The sequence below is a fragment of the Cygnus olor genome, chromosome 3 (genome assembly GCF_009769625.2).
Source record: "Cygnus olor isolate bCygOlo1 chromosome 3, bCygOlo1.pri.v2, whole genome shotgun sequence".
Lineage (NCBI taxonomy): Eukaryota > Metazoa > Chordata > Aves > Anseriformes > Anatidae > Cygnus > Cygnus olor.
Window position 1 is genome coordinate 48,581,307 of NC_049171.1, and position 16,269 is coordinate 48,597,575.

General features: G+C 54.2%; 2 long non-coding RNA genes across 2 annotated transcripts in view; both read left to right on the plus strand.

Moving 5' to 3' along the window:
* LOC121068562 overlaps positions 1–2,181 on the plus strand; it is a 29,993-nt gene extending 27,812 nt beyond the window's left edge. Inside the window, exon 3 of the long non-coding RNA XR_005818961.1 lies at positions 1,399–2,181. This is a non-coding gene — a long non-coding RNA (uncharacterized LOC121068562). The remainder of the gene's footprint in view (positions 1–1,398) is intronic.
* Positions 2,182–4,754: 2,573 nt separating this feature from the next.
* On the plus strand, positions 4,755–16,152 carry LOC121067647. The gene is made up of 3 exons (XR_005818366.1): positions 4,755–5,264; positions 5,376–5,440; positions 15,756–16,152. It is a non-coding gene; the product is annotated as an uncharacterized LOC121067647 (long non-coding RNA).
* Positions 16,153–16,269: the final 117 nt, after the last annotated feature.

Consider the following 16,269-nt stretch of genomic DNA (forward strand, 5'->3'; position numbering starts at 1 on the left):
CAGAGAAAACACACACACACACACACACACACACACACACACAGTTGTTTTATTTTCAAAAGGCTCTCAGTGCTATGCTGCCTTTTTCCTGAGCTTTCAAACAGCAGACTCGTTGACCAAGAAAGGCCACTGGCGTCACAGCAAGCGATGTGCCCAATACACCCAAGGATCAAATTTGCCTTTTTCACATCCCTTAACATTTGAAGCCAGTGGTTAACTTGCATATCCAGGCACAACTTACATATCCGTGTTTCTGAATTGATGACCTTGCAACTTATGACAGAAATTTATTTTAGTTCACAAGGGCACAAGCTTGCAATTTGCACGATTAAATTTCACTCTGTTTCTATTACTCTAGCTCCCAAGGTTATTCAGGTCTTCCTGTATCATATTGCCATCCCCTTCCATATCAATGATGTCTCTCGCTTTTGGGTCATCAGCAAATTTCATTAACAAACTCCATCTTCCTAGTTTAAGGCAATGAATAAAAATAGGACTGAAGATGTATCCTCTTAGTAAAATACCACCCTAAAGTCAGTATCACAACAGTGGGCACCGAATTCTTCAATTTCATGTTTGTAGGAAATACAGTTCAGCTCTGTAAGAATTAAATTTCAGATCTTGGTGGATATAAACTTTCTAAACTGTTGTCTTCTAAATTCTGAACAATCTCACACCTACAATTACTTAAAATTTAATAACAGTTACTTAAAATATTAGTATTATTTTTATAATTCCATGTATATATCTCTTTACAGCCACAAAAATTTGGAGTGTAAGAATCGTACTTACGGTGTAGTGGTGAATTTGTTTTTAAGCATTTCACTCTGTTTGTTAAAAAAAATTGTTTTATTTTTACCTTGTAGTCAATTTTACTCTTTAGCCAGTCATATTTAATTTCTTTCCACTTTCATACTATTCCAGAAAAGCACAGCTTCCCTGGAGAAGATGATCCCTACACCAAAGATCACATTCTCTGTGAACTTCTTTCCTTTGTGGGTTTCAAAGATCAAATTTCCTCATTTCTCCACTTTGGATGGTCATATCATTCTTCCTGCAATAAACACTGAGTCGAGATTCGTGGCCTTGTTCACCCTTCCCTACTTTACATCTTTTTGCACTTGGAGAGCTTGGTGTCAGCAAAATCAAAGAAAATCTTTTAATAATTATCATTGATATTCCTTTTTTCCCCCGTCAGTATGTTTTTTACAGAATGATTGTCACTGCAGTTCATGATCTTTCATCAAAACCCTGCAGAAAATATTTCATTTATAATACCCTAGCTGAAGCTTATATCCATCTCAGCTGCATTTAACGCTACATTTGTGTTGCTGATTGAGAAGAGTGAAAATCTCATTTTTTCTGTAAGACTGAAAATGGCCTCTTGTTATCATTTAGCAGAGAATGACCTCCTGGAAGCTCTGCTGCATCTGCACAATACTGCTGGGAGGGAACTTCTGGTAGAGAAGAGGAAATACAGCAAAGCTGGACAGTAGCACCGCAGCCCAGAGAGAAGTGCTGCACAGTGCCAGAATAACTGGAAATGCAAAGTCCTGTGCAGATCCACTGTTGAACGACAACACTTCATGCTTGCAGAACTTCTGCTCAAACAAGGCCAGCAAAGCAAGCATACAGGAGGTGACATGCAGGTTTCTGAGGACATCTGTTGGCCTAGCTGTGGCGAGGAGAAGGGCAGCTCGGCTTTCCCCTTGCCTCTTGTGCTGCTGCCCTGCCCCATCCACCAGGACGGTTGCTCACCCAGTGCCCTGATGCCTTGTGCCCGGCCACTGCTGCTGCTGGTGGTGGCCTTGTTTGAACTAGAAAGTTTTCCTGGCAGTTCTGCTGGCATGTGCTACAGACATAGCAGTGTTGGCAGGATGCGCTCAAATTTGGCTGTTTTTTAAAGACGCAATGTGTCCTCAGAGCATCAGGCTTTTATCAGCAGAAGCAGCCTGGCATTATGGGAGGCTCACCCAGAACACCTTGTGCTGCGTTTGGTGGAGTGCCTTCTGGTGGTTTCTTGCAGCATATTGTGGAGCTGCCATTGTATACTGTGAGATACCATCAGTCATATCATAAAATCTGTGTAAATATTGGGTCAGATTTTCAAAAAAATTTCTGTTTTGTGCAACAACCTATTTTTACATGTGTTGTTTTCCCATATTGCAGATTTGTCATTGCCAGAACGCCAGACTGTATCAAACAGCAGAGCTCTCTTGTTCATTTAGGGCAGATGAAAGGATTCTTTCTTATCTAAAGAGCAGCCTAAAGTATTGGGTACTGGGGACAAGTAGAACATAGAGACAATGAATGGTAGCTAACTATTTGCATAAGTGTTTGCTAAACTACTTTACAGGAACAAATTGTAGTTTCGAGCCATGCTGCGAGCACTGTAAGAGAGAAAAATTCAGGGCTGGATGTTAAATTCATGCCAGCACATTCACCCTGAGTTAAGAGCTGCTTAAAGAGGAGACAGCGGAGAACTAGGTGGTGCCAGCTTTCTGGAAAGCTGTGCTGATGTGGGCATTTTGGCATTACTTGGGGAGTTCCGTCTCCAGTGAGGTACATAAAGTTAAGTATTTCCTGCTGCATGGTCTTTTCATGCAGGGTAATGTACTGGAAATAAGAGATGAACCTGTTACAATGGGCTTTGCTAACCGTGGTGGAACAGTAAATAAGGTTTATGTCCAGTTCTGTTCCATATTGTTTGGAATACATAAAATGAAAGCAGTGTTTTTCCATGGTGATCTCTCTAGGCAGTGTTTTACATCAATGTTGCTTGGGAGAAAGCCCATGCTTGCCTCCCCATCTATCCCGTTGTCATTAGTGGTGTTACAAAGCCAGCTCTGGCAAGAGAGACAAGGCAGCTCTGGTTGGAAAGCTGTAGGTAAAAACAAAACACTGTAACTGGAAAAAATAACAGAAATATCCACCAAACCACAAAACTCTGAAAATTAGTAGTCTCCTGCAAAACACATGAAGGGTTTCACAGGGTCCCCTCACATGCTGAGTGGAGCTTTGTCCTGTTTCCAAGATTCAGTGCAAAGACAGTGATAGGGCTTTGTTTTTCCCCATGACATTTCCAGATATTACAGACAAGTGCCTTCCTTAGATTGCCATCATACATGTAGGATACATAGATGGCTGGAAAATTCATAGAGTTTAGAGACTATATATGTATTTAGAAATTAGAGGACTACTAGTCCTCTATTACTAGGACTAATAGAGGACTACTGCAGTCATTGGTCCCAGCCAACATGGATTCATGAGGGGTAGGTCCTGCCCAGCAAATTTGATTTCCTTTTATGGTAAGATCACCCATCCAGTCGATCAAGGGAAACCAGCTGATGTGATCTTTTTGGACTTCAGCAAAGCTTTTGACACAGTTTCCCATAGGATCCTACTGGACAAAGTGTCCAGCATACAGCTAAACAAAAACATCATCCGATGGGTGAGCAATTGGCTGACGGTCAGGGCTCAAAGGGTTGTGGTAAATGGGGCCACGTCAGGCTGGCGGATGGTCACTAGTGGGGTCCCTCAAGGCTCCATTTTAGGGCCAGTCCTCTTCAATGTTTTTATAAACGATTTGGATGTAGGACTAGAAGGTGTTTTGAGCAAATTTGCTGACGACACCAAACTTGGAGGAGTTGTAGACTCGGCTGAGGGTGGAAAGGCCTTGCAGAGAGATCTGGACAGATTGGAGAGCTGGGCGATCGATCACCAACTGCATGAAGTTTAACAAAAGCAAGTGCCGGGTCCTGCACCTGGGACGGGGCAACCCTGGCTATGCGTAGAGACTGGGCGACGAGACACTGGAGAGCAGCCCCGCAGAGAGGGATCTGGGGGTTGTGGTTGACAGCAAGCTGAATATGAGCCAGCAGTGTGCCCTGGCAGCCAGAAGGGCCAACCGCATCCTGGGGTGCATCCAGCACGGCATTGCTAGTCGGTCGAGGGAAGTGATTGTCCTGCTCTGCTCTGCGCTGGTGCGGCCTCACCTCGAGTACTGTGTGCAGTTCTGGGCACCACAGTACAAAAAGGACATTAAACTGTTGGAGAGTGTCCAGAGGAGGGTGACGAAGATGGTGAGGGGCCTAGAGGGCAAGACATATGAGGAGCGGCTGAGGTCACTTGGCCTGTTCAGCCTGGAGGAGGCTGAGGGGAGATCTCATCGCAGTCTACAACTTCCTCGCGAGGGGGAGTGGAGGGGCAGGCGCTGACCTATTCTCCGTTATCACCAGTGATAGGACCCGCGGGAATGGTGTTAAGCTGAGGCAGGGGTGGTTTAGGCTGGACATCAGGAAGAGGTTCTTCACCGAGAGGGTGGTCGCACACTGGAACAGGCTCCCCAGTGGAGTAGTCACTGCACCAAGCCTGTCTGAATTTAAGAAGCGATTGGACTGTGCACTTAGTCACGTGGTCTAAAATTTTGGGTAGGCCTGTGCGGTGCCAGGAGTTGGACTTGATGATCCTTATGGGTCCCTTCCAACTCGGGATATTCTATGATTCTATAAATACTGTAGTCAGAGGTCATGGGGCTAGATTTTGGAAAGTCCTGCATAAAGAAGAGATCTCAGAAAAGCAAATTTAAATAACATTAATGTCAAGAAAAGGAATTCTGATTGCTACATTCTTTATCTGTCATGACTAGACAGATGAAAATCTGTGATGGCAATTTTGCCTTTAAGGTCATTTTTCTTTTTTCTTTTAGTTATTCCTTTCTTTTATTTATTTTTTATTTGTTTATTTTTAACAGGCTCTGTACTAATTTTCCTCACAGAATGACTAACAGAAATATGACCCTTGTGCACCTTTTGTAGTTAATTCATTAGGTCAACTCTAACCACTAAGCCCCTTGTCAGGTTATTTCTACTAGTGATAAGGAGCAATTGACCTTAAAACATTGAAGCCAGGTAGATGAGCCTATTCCACAAGGTCTCTTGGCTCCACCCTTGTTAAGTGAAATCTGCCAGGTGTGGATCATTTGACCTTTGCTATATAGGAAGCATGAGGAGGTAAGGGGAGTTGCCTCATCGGGGGAATTTGAGGCTTAGTTTGTATAGAGTGCTTTTCCTCTTGTGGTGAAATGGACTCAGTGTTCCCCAGTAGGCTGCTTTTTCTTCATGTTTTCTACTGTCTTAGTGAAATAGTTTTAGAGACTCTATGTGCTAGTTATGTTGGTGGTGCCTTCTCAGTACAGTAAAACCCTGGTGATACTACTTCACTGTGAAGCAGTTTGGAAGTGACTCAAGTTCAGAAGCCAGCAGGTAAGTGTTCCTGGGTTCTACAGTTGTTTAATGTTGAGGAGTTTGAGTACTTCCTTCGCCTTGTCTGTTTTCAGTCAAATTACTTAAATGGATTCTATGCTTCCTCTCCAGCTCTAAAAGAACTAACGAAACAACAATAAAACAACCAACAACCTCAGAAGCTCAAGTGCATACAGGTAAGCCTGACTTTGAAGAATTTTCTTCAGTATTTCTTAAGATGGAACACGAGGCTGTGTGAAAAAGGTGCCTTAATGTGAATTCAGTTTGCCTTGTGGGAAGTAGAAACAGATCGGGATAGATACTGGTGGCATGATGGTCTCTTTCCCTAAGCGGAAAGTGTGAGAATGTACTGTTCATAAAAGAAATGCTGTTCTCACCATATGCAAGCCAAAAGCAGTAAGAAAAAAGTCTGTCCTCTTCCCTAAACGCCTTTGTCTGGGCTGTGCGGAGACTTTCAGAAGAGGTCCACCAATTTAGAGAAAACAGATCCTTCTACCCACCTGTACAAACAAGCCTCCGAGTTATAAGGGGTAAGAGTCCTTCTGGGGTAGGAAGACAACTGAATGGGTACAAACGCGGTACCAAACGACGGTATTGCCTCCAAAACATGGAGAGCATATCAGAAAAAAGAATGGAAAATCTACTAGGAAACTAAAGGTATAGGGAGGTGACGGGCAAGGAAAAAAAAAAAAGGGGGGTGGGTTCTGTGAGAAACTTCGTGCTCGAACAAGCGGTGTGTGGTAGCTCTGGTCCCCAGAGCTCTGGTCCCCAGAGCTCTGGTCCCCAGAGCTCTGGTCCCCAGATCTCTGGTCCCCAGAGCTCTGGTCCCCAGAGCTCTGGTCCCCAGAGCTCTGGTCCCCAGAGCTCTGGTCCCCAGAGCTCTGGTCCCCAGAGCTCTGGTCCCCAGAGCTCTGGTCCCCAGAGCTCTGGTCCCCAGAGCTCTGGTCCCCAGAGCTCTGGTCCCCAGAGCTCTGGTCCCCAGAGCTCTGGTCCCCAGAGCTCTGGTCCCCAGAGCTCTGGTCCCCAGAGCTCTGGTCCCCAGAGCTCTGGTCCCCAGAGCTCTGGTCCCCAGAGCTCTGGTCCCCAGAGCTCTGGTCCCCAGAGCTCTGGTCCCCAGAGCTCTGGTCCCCAGAGCTCTGGTCCCCAGAGCTCTGGTCCCCAGAGCTCTGGTCCCCAGAGCTCTGGTCCCCAGAGCTCTGGTCCCCAGAGCTCTGGTCCCCAGAGCTCTGGGCCCCAGAGCTCTGGTCCCCAGAGCTCTGGTCCCCAGAGCTCTGGTCCCCAGAGCTCTGGTCCCCAGAGCTCTGGTCCCCAGAGCTCTGGTCCCCAGAGCTCTGGTCCCCAGAGCTCTGGTCCCCAGAGCTCTGGTCCCCAGAGCTCTGGTCCCCAGAGCTCTGGTCCCCAGAGCTCTGGTCCCCATAGCTCTGGTCCCCAGAGCTCTGGTCCCCAGAGCTCTGGTCCCCAGAGCTCTGGTCCCCAGAGCTCTGGTCCCCAGAGCTCTGGTCCCCAGAGCTCTGGTCCCCAGAGCTCTGGTCCCCAGAGCTCTGGTCCCCAGAGCTCTGGTCCCCAGAGCTCTGGTCCCCAGAGCTCTGGTCCCCAGAGCTCTGGTCCCCAGAGCTCTGGTCCCCAGAGCTCGGGTCCCCAGAGCTCTGGTCCCCAGAGCTCTGGTCCCCAGAGCTCTGGTCCCCAGAGCTCTGGTCCCCAGAGCTCTGGTCCCCAGAGCTCTGGTCCCCAGAGCTCTGGTCCCCAGAGCTCTGGTCCCCAGAGCTCTGGTCCCCAGAGCTCTGGTCCCCAGAGCTCTGGTCCCCAGAGCTCTGGTCCCCAGAGCTCTGGTCCCCAGAGCTCTGGTCCCCAGAGCTCTGGTCCCCAGAGCTCTGGTCCCCAGAGCTCTGGTCCCCAGAGCTCTGGTCCCCAGAGCTCTGGTCCCCAGAGCTCTGGTCCCCAGAGCTCTGGTCCCCAGAGCTCTGGTCCCCAGAGCTCTGGTCCCCAGAGCTCTGGTCCCCAGAGCTCTGGTCCCCAGAGCTCTGGTCCCCAGAGCTCTGGTCCCCAGAGCTCTGGTCCCCAGAGCTCTGGTCCCCAGAGCTCTGGTCCCCAGAGCTCTGGTCCCCAGAGCTCTGGTCCCCAGAGCTCTGGTCCCCAGAGCTCTGGTCCCCAGAGCTCTGGTCCCCAGAGCTCTGGTCCCCAGAGCTCTGGTCCCCAGAGCTCTGGTCCCCAGAGCTCTGGTCCCCAGAGCTCTGGTCCCCAGAGCTCTGGTCCCCAGAGCTCTGGTCCCCAGAGCTCTGGTCCCCAGAGCTCTGGTCCCCAGAGCTCTGGTCCCCAGAGCTCTGGTCCCCAGAGCTCTGGTCCCCAGAGCTCTGGTCCCCAGAGCTCTGGTCCCCAGAGCTCTGGTCCCCAGAGCTCTGGTCCCCAGAGCTCTGGTCCCCAGAGCTCTGGTCCCCAGAGCTCTGGTCCCCAGAGCTCTGGTCCCCAGAGCTCTGGTCCCCAGAGCTCTGGTCCCCAGAGCTCGGGTCCCCAGAGCTCTGGTCCCCAGAGCTCTGGTCCCCAGAGCTCTGGTCCCCAGAGCTCTGGTCCCCAGAGCTCTGGTCCCCAGAGCTCTGGTCCCCAGAGCTCTGGTCCCCAGAGCTCTGGTCCCCAGAGCTCTGGTCCCCAGAGCTCTGGTCCCCAGAGCTCTGGTCCCCAGAGCTCTGGTCCCCAGAGCTCTGGTCCCCAGAGCTCTGGTCCCCAGAGCTCTGGTCCCCAGAGCTCTGGTCCCCAGAGCTCTGGTCCCCATAGCTCTGGTCCCCAGAGCTCTGGTCCCCAGAGCTCTGGTCCCCAGAGCTCTGGTCCCCAGAGCTCTGGTCCCCAGAGCTCTGGTCCCCAGAGCTCTGGTCCCCAGAGCTCTGGTCCCCAGAGCTCTGGTCCCCAGAGCTCTGGTCCCCAGAGCTCTGGTCCCCAGAGCTCTGGTCCCCAGAGCTCTGGTCCCCAGAGCTCTGGTCCCCAGAGCTCTGGTCCCCAGAGCTCTGGTCCCCAGAGCTCTGGTCCCCAGAGCTCTGGTCCCCAGAGCTCTGGTCCCCAGAGCTCTGGTCCCCAGAGCTCTGGTCCCCAGAGCTCTGGTCCCCAGAGCTCTGGTCCCCAGAGCTCTGGTCCCCAGAGCTCTGGTCCCCAGAGCTCTGGTCCCCAGAGCTCTGGTCCCCAGAGCTCTGGTCCCCAGAGCTCTGGTCCCCAGAGCTCTGGTCCCCAGAGCTCTGGTCCCCAGAGCTCTGGTCCCCAGAGCTCTGGTCCCCAGAGCTCTGGTCCCCAGAGCTCTGGTCCCCAGAGCTCTGGTCCCCAGAGCTCTGGTCCCCAGAGCTCTGGTCCCCAGAGCTCTGGTCCCCAGAGCTCTGGTCCCCAGAGCTCTGGTCCCCAGAGCTCTGGTCCCCAGAGCTCTGGTCCCCAGAGCTCTGGTCCCCAGAGCTCTGGTCCCCATAGCTCTGGTCCCCAGAGCTCTGGTCCCCAGAGCTCTGGTCCCCAGAGCTCTGGTCCCCAGAGCTCTGGTCCCCAGAGCTCTGGTCCCCAGAGCTCTGGTCCCCAGAGCTCTGGTCCCCAGAGCTCTGGTCCCCAGAGCTCTGGTCCCCAGAGCTCTGGTCCCCAGAGCTCTGGTCCCCAGAGCTCTGGTCCCCAGAGCTCTGGTCCCCAGAGCTCTGGTCCCCAGAGCTCTGGTCCCCATAGCTCTGGTCCCCAGAGCTCTGGTCCCCCGAGCTCTGGTCCCCAGAGCTCTGGTCCCCAGAGCTCTGGTCCCCAGAGCTCTGGTCCCCAGAGCTCTGGTCCCCAGAGCTCTGGTCCCCAGAGCTCTGGTCCCCAGAGCTCTGGTCCCCAGAGCTCTGGTCCCCAGAGCTCTGGTCCCCAGAGCTCTGGTCCCCAGAGCTCTGGTCCCCAGAGCTCTGGTCCCCAGAGCTCTGGTCCCCAGAGCTCTGGTCCCCAGAGCTCTGGTCCCCAGAGCTCTGGTCCCCAGAGCTCTGGTCCCCAGAGCTCTGGTCCCCAGAGCTCTGGTCCCCAGAGCTCTGGTCCCCAGAGCTCTGGTCCCCAGAGCTCTGGTCCCCAGAGCTCTGGTCCCCAGAGCTCTGGTCCCCAGAGCTCTGGTCCCCAGAGCTCTGGTCCCCAGAGCTCTGGTCCCCAGAGCTCTGGTCCCCAGAGCTCTGGTCCCCAGAGCTCTGGTCCCCAGAGCTCTGGTCCCCAGAGCTCTGGTCCCCAGAGCTCTGGTCCCCAGAGCTCTGGTCCCCAGAGCTCTGGTCCCCAGAGCTCTGGTCCCCAGAGCTCTGGTCCCCAGAGCTCTGGTCCCCAGAGCTCTGGTCCCCAGAGCTCTGGTCCCCAGAGCTCTGGTCCCCAGAGCTCTGGTCCCCAGAGCTCTGGTCCCCAGAGCTCTGGTCCCCAGAGCTCTGGTCCCCAGAGCTCTGGTCCCCAGAGCTCTGGTCCCCAGAGCTCTGGTCCCCAGAGCTCTGGTCCCCAGAGCTCTGGTCCCCAGAGCTCTGGTCCCCAGAGCTCTGGTCCCCAGAGCTCTGGTCCCCAGAGCTCTGGTCCCCAGAGCTCTGGTCCCCAGAGCTCTGGTCCCCAGAGCTCTGGTCCCCAGAGCTCTGGTCCCCAGAGCTCTGGTCCCCAGAGCTCTGGTCCCCAGAGCTCTGGTCCCCAGAGCTCTGGTCCCCAGAGCTCTGGTCCCCAGAGCTCTGGTCCCCAGAGCTCTGGTCCCCAGAGCTCTGGTCCCCAGAGCTCTGGTCCCCAGAGCTCTGGTCCCCAGAGCTCTGGTCCCCAGAGCTCTGGTCCCCAGAGCTCTGGTCCCCAGAGCTCTGGTCCCCAGAGCTCTGGTCCCCAGAGCTCTGGTCCCCAGAGCTCTGGTCCCCAGAGCTCTGGTCCCCAGAGCTCTGGTCCCCAGAGCTCTGGTCCCCAGAGCTCTGGTCCCCAGAGCTCTGGTCCCCAGAGCTCTGGTCCCCAGAGCTCTGGTCCCCAGAGCTCTGGTCCCCAGAGCTCTGGTCCCCAGAGCTCTGGTCCCCAGAGCTCTGGTCCCCAGAGCTCTGGTCCCCAGAGCTCTGGTCCCCAGAGCTCTGGTCCCCAGAGCTCTGGTCCCCAGAGCTCTGGTCCCCAGAGCTCTGGTCCCCAGAGCTCTGGTCCCCAGAGCTCTGGTCCCCAGAGCTCTGGTCCCCAGAGCTCTGGTCCCCAGAGCTCTGGTCCCCAGAGCTCTGGTCCCCAGAGCTCTGGTCCCCAGAGCTCTGGTCCCCAGAGCTCTGGTCCCCAGAGCTCTGGTCCCCAGAGCTCTGGTCCCCAGAGCTCTGGTCCCCAGAGCTCTGGTCCCCAGAGCTCTGGTCCCCAGAGCTCTGGTCCCCAGAGCTCTGGTCCCCAGAGCTCTGGTCCCCAGAGCTCTGGTCCCCAGAGCTCTGGTCCCCAGAGCTCTGGTCCCCAGAGCTCTGGTCCCCAGAGCTCTGGTCCCCAGAGCTCTGGTCCCCAGAGCTCTGGTCCCCAGAGCTCTGGTCCCCAGAGCTCTGGTCCCCAGAGCTCTGGTCCCCAGAGCTCTGGTCCCCAGAGCTCTGGTCCCCAGAGCTCTGGTCCCCAGAGCTCTGGTCCCCAGAGCTCTGGTCCCCAGAGCTCTGGTCCCCAGAGCTCTGGTCCCCAGAGCTCTGGTCCCCAGAGCTCTGGTCCCCAGAGCTCTGGTCCCCAGAGCTCTGGTCCCCAGAGCTCTGGTCCCCAGAGCTCTGGTCCCCAGAGCTCTGGTCCCCAGAGCTCTGGTCCCCAGAGCTCTGGTCCCCAGAGCTCTGGTCCCCAGAGCTCTGGTCCCCAGAGCTCTGGTCCCCAGAGCTCTGGTCCCCAGAGCTCTGGTCCCCAGAGCTCTGGTCCCCAGAGCTCTGGTCCCCAGAGCTCTGGTCCCCAGAGCTCTGGTCCCCAGAGCTCTGGTCCCCAGAGCTCTGGTCCCCAGAGCTCTGGTCCCCAGAGCTCTGGTCCCCAGAGCTCTGGTCCCCAGAGCTCTGGTCCCCAGAGCTCTGGTCCCCAGAGCTCTGGTCCCCAGAGCTCTGGTCCCCAGAGCTCTGGTCCCCAGAGCTCTGGTCCCCAGAGCTCTGGTCCCCAGAGCTCTGGTCCCCAGAGCTCTGGTCCCCAGAGCTCTGGTCCCCAGAGCTCTGGTCCCCAGAGCTCTGGTCCCCAGAGCTCTGGTCCCCAGAGCTCTGGTCCCCAGAGCTCTGGTCCCCAGAGCTCTGGTCCCCAGAGCTCTGGTCCCCAGAGCTCTGGTCCCCAGAGCTCTGGTCCCCAGAGCTCTGGTCCCCAGAGCTCTGGTCCCCAGAGCTCTGGTCCCCAGAGCTCTGGTCCCCAGAGCTCTGGTCCCCAGAGCTCTGGTCCCCAGAGCTCTGGTCCCCAGAGCTCTGGTCCCCAGAGCTCTGGTCCCCAGAGCTCTGGTCCCCAGAGCTCTGGTCCCCAGAGCTCTGGTCCCCAGAGCTCTGGTCCCCAGAGCTCTGGTCCCCAGAGCTCTGGTCCCCAGAGCTCTGGTCCCCAGAGCTCTGGTCCCCAGAGCTCTGGTCCCCAGAGCTCTGGTCCCCAGAGCTCTGGTCCCCAGAGCTCTGGTCCCCAGAGCTCTGGTCCCCAGAGCTCTGGTCCCCAGAGCTCTGGTCCCCAGAGCTCTGGTCCCCAGAGCTCTGGTCCCCAGAGCTCTGGTCCCCAGAGCTCTGGTCCCCAGAGCTCTGGTCCCCAGAGCTCTGGTCCCCAGAGCTCTGGTCCCCAGAGCTCTGGTCCCCAGAGCTCTGGTCCCCAGAGCTCTGGTCCCCAGAGCTCTGGTCCCCAGAGCTCTGGTCCCCAGAGCTCTGGTCCCCAGAGCTCTGGTCCCCAGAGCTCTGGTCCCCAGAGCTCTGGTCCCCAGAGCTCTGGTCCCCAGAGCTCTGGTCCCCAGAGCTCTGGTCCCCAGAGCTCTGGTCCCCAGAGCTCTGGTCCCCAGAGCTCTGGTCCCCAGAGCTCTGGTCCCCAGAGCTCTGGTCCCCAGAGCTCTGGTCCCCAGAGCTCTGGTCCCCAGAGCTCTGGTCCCCAGAGCTCTGGTCCCCAGAGCTCTGGTCCCCAGAGCTCTGGTCCCCAGAGCTCTGGTCCCCAGAGCTCTGGTCCCCAGAGCTCTGGTCCCCAGAGCTCTGGTCCCCAGAGCTCTGGTCCCCAGAGCTCTGGTCCCCAGAGCTCTGGTCCCCAGAGCTCTGGTCCCCAGAGCTCTGGTCCCCAGAGCTCTGGTCCCCAGAGCTCTGGTCCCCAGAGCTCTGGTCCCCAGAGCTCTGGTCCCCAGAGCTCTGGTCCCCAGAGCTCTGGTCCCCAGAGCTCTGGTCCCCAGAGCTCTGGTCCCCAGAGCTCTGGTCCCCAGAGCTCTGGTCCCCAGAGCTCTGGTCCCCTTTAACATACAACATGGGGGAGTATTTTGGAGGAACTTTGTGAGTCAGGTAGGCACAGATGATGGAGTTCATAATTTAAATTTGATGGGTTCATAGTAGGAAAGAAGGGGGATGGGGCTGAAGTTATGCTTGTTGGAGCTGTACCAGGGGGAACAATGGCAAAGCCGGGGAAGAAGGCAATAGTGCCACTGAAGTACACCTACACTAATGCACGCAGCATGGGTAACAAACAAGAGAAGCTGGAAGCCATCGTGCAGCAGGAAGGCTATGACTTGGTTGCCATCACGGAAACGTGGTGGGACCACTCTCATGACTGGAGTGCTGCAATGTCTGGGCTATAGGCTCTTCAGAAGGGACGGGCAGCACAGAAGGGGTGGTGGTGTGGCTCTGTATATTAGAGAGTGTTTTCATGTTGAGGAACTTGAGGCTGGGAATGATAAGGTTGAGTCTGTATGGGTTAGGATCAGCAGGAAGGCCAACAAGGCAAGCATCTTGGCGGGGGTCTGTTATAGACCACCGAACCAGGATGAGGAGATAGATGAGGAGTTCTAAAGGCAGCTGGCAGAAGCTGTGAAACTGTCAGCGCTTGTTCTTGTTGGGGACTTCAACTTCCCAGACATATCCTGGAAGCACAACACAGCCCAGAGAAAGCAGTCTAAGAGGTTTCTGGAGAGCGTGGAAGATAGCTTCCTGATGCAGCTGGTTAGAGAGCCTACCAGGGGAGGTGCCCCGCTAGACCTTCTGTTCACAAACAGTGACAGACTGGTGGGAGATGTGGTGGTTGAGAGCTGTCTTGGGCAGAGTGACCACGAAATGGTTTAGTTCTCTATTCTTGGCGAAGTCAGGAAGGGGACCAGTAAAACCGCTGTCTTGGACTTCAGGAGGGCTGACTTTGAGCCGTTCAGGACACTGGTTGGCAGAGTCCCTTGGGAGGAGGTTCTGAAGGGCAAAGGAGTCCAGGAAGGCTGGGCACTCTTCAAGAAGGAAATCTTAATGGCTCAGGAGCGGTCTGTCCCCATGTTCCCAAAGACGAGCCGGCGTGGAACTAGACCAGCCTGGCTGAACAGAGAGTTGTGGCTCGAGCTTAGGAGAAAAAGGAGGGTTTATAATCTTTGGAAAAGAGGGCGGGCTACTCAAGAGGACTATAAGGATGTTGCGAGGCTGTGCAGGGACAAAATTAGAAAGGCCAAAGCTCATCTGGAGCTCAATCTGGCTACTGCCGTTAAAGATAACAAAAAACGTTTTTACAAATACATCAACACAAAAAGGAGGACTAAGGAGAATCTCCATCCTTTACTGGATGCAGGGGGAAACTTAGTTACAAAAGATGAGGAAAAGGCTGAGGTACTCAATACCTTCTTTTCTCAGTCTTTAGCAGCAAGACCAGTTGTTCTCTGGATACCTGGTACCCTGAGCTGGTGGAAGGGGATGGGGAACAGGATGTGGCCCTCACTATCCACGAGGAAATGGTTGGCGACCTGCTACAGCACTTGGATGTACGCAAGTTGATGGGGCCGGATGGGATCCACCCGAGGGTACTGAGCGAACTGGCGGAGGAGCTGGCCAAGCCACTTTCTATCATTTATTGGCAGTCCTGGCTATCAGGAGAGATCCCAGTCGACTGGCGGCTAGCAAATGTGACGCCCGTCTACAAGAAGGGCCGGAGGGTAGACCCGGGGAACTATAGGCCTGTTAGTTTGACATCAGTGCCAGGGAAGCTCATGGAGCAGATTATCTTGAATGTTGTCACGAGGCCCTTGAAGGGCAACCAGGTGATCAGGCCCAGTCAGCATGGGTTTATGAAAGGTAGGTCCTGCTTGATGAACATGATCTCCTTCTATGACCAAGTGACGTGCTTGGTGGATGAGGGGAAGGCTGTGGATGTGATCTACCTTGACTTCAGTAAGGCTTTTGACGCTGTTTCCCACAACATTCTCCTCAAGAAACTGGCTGCTCGTGGCTTGGACTGGCGTACGCTTTGTTGGGTTAAAAACTGGCTAGATGGCCGGGCCCAAAGAGTTGTGGTGAATGGAGCCAAATCCAGTTGGAGGCCGGTCACTAGTGGAGTCCCCCAGGGCTCAGTGCTGGGGCCAGTCCTCTTTAATATCTTTATCGATGACCTGGATGAGGGGATCGAGTGCACCCTCAGTAAGTTTGCAGATGACACCAAGTTAGGTGCGTGTGTCTATCTGCACGAGGGATGAAAGGCTCTGCAGGAGGATCTGGATAGGCTGGACCGATGGGCTGAGGCCAACTGTATGAAGTTCAACAAGGCCAAGTGCCGGGTCCTGCACCTGGGGCGCAACAACCCCAAGCAGAGCTACAGGCTGGGAGATGAGCGGTTGGAAAGCTGCCTGGCAGAGAAGGACCTGGGAGTACTGGTGAATAGTTGGCTGAAGATGAGCCAGCAGTGTGCTCAGGTGGCCAAGAAGGCCAACAGCATCCTGGCTTGTATAAGAAGCAGTGTGGCCAGCAGGTCTAGAGAAGTGATTGTCCCCCTGTACTCGGCTCTGGTGAGGCCGCACCTCGAGTACTGTGTTCAGTTTTGGGCCCCTCACTACAAGAAGGACATTGAGGGGCTCCAGCGAGTCCAGAGAAGGGCAACGAAGCTGGTGAGGGATCTGGAGAACAAGTCTTACAAGGAGCGGCTGAGGAAGCTGTGATTGTTCATCCTGGAGAAGAGGAGGCTCAGGGGCGACCTTATCGCTCTCTACAGGTACCTTAAAGGAGGCTGTAGCGAGGTGGGGGTTGGTCTATTCTCCCACGTGCCTTGTGACAGGATGAGGGGGAATGGGCTAAAGTTGTGCCAGGGGAGGTTTAGGTTGGATATTATTAGGAAGAACTTCTTTACTGAAAGGGTTGTTAGGCATTGGAATGGGCTGCCCAGGGAAGTGGTTGAGTCGCCATCCCTGGAGGTCTTTAAAAGACGTTTAGATGTAGCCCTTGGTGATATGGTTTAATGGAGGTCTTGTTAGTGTTAGGACAGAGGTTGGACTAGATGATCTTGGAGGTCTCTTCCAACCTAGATGATTCTGTGAATTCCTAAGCAAGGCATTTTATGGGGACCTATTTAAAGCTTTTGGAAAATGACAATTATTTGAAAACATTCCTATGGGTTTATTTTCTTCCTTTACAGTTGTTTTCTATCTCCATCTCATTCAAAGCAGACAGGGCTGGTTTGCTTCTCTCTTCTCTGGAAATTTGCACTAGGAACCGCTGTTAGAATCAGAAATCTGATCTAAGAGCATGATGAAAAATGTTGCACTCCAAGTTGGAAACTGGAGAGGAAAATGTTCATGTATACATCAGAATTGCACTCAAACAGCTGATTACACCTTTTCTTACACCTTTACAGATGCTTACACCTTTTGAGGGAAAACTTTAAACCTGAGAAGCAAGAGGTAGCTTCTACGTTTCCCTGGGTTTAGTGTACTCTTCTGTATTGTGCCTCTATACAAACAGTTCAAAATTTTAAATTCATTTTCTCAGTTATACAACCAAGCAAGCTTGCATGGCATTACATGTGTCGTCCCCCCCCCAAGATGGATTAAGCCCTGAATGTAAGACCAGACAAGTAAATAATGCCAACATGTAAAACTACCTTGTAAATACATTAATTTGTGGCAGGTTTTTTGGCACTTTGTGGGGCT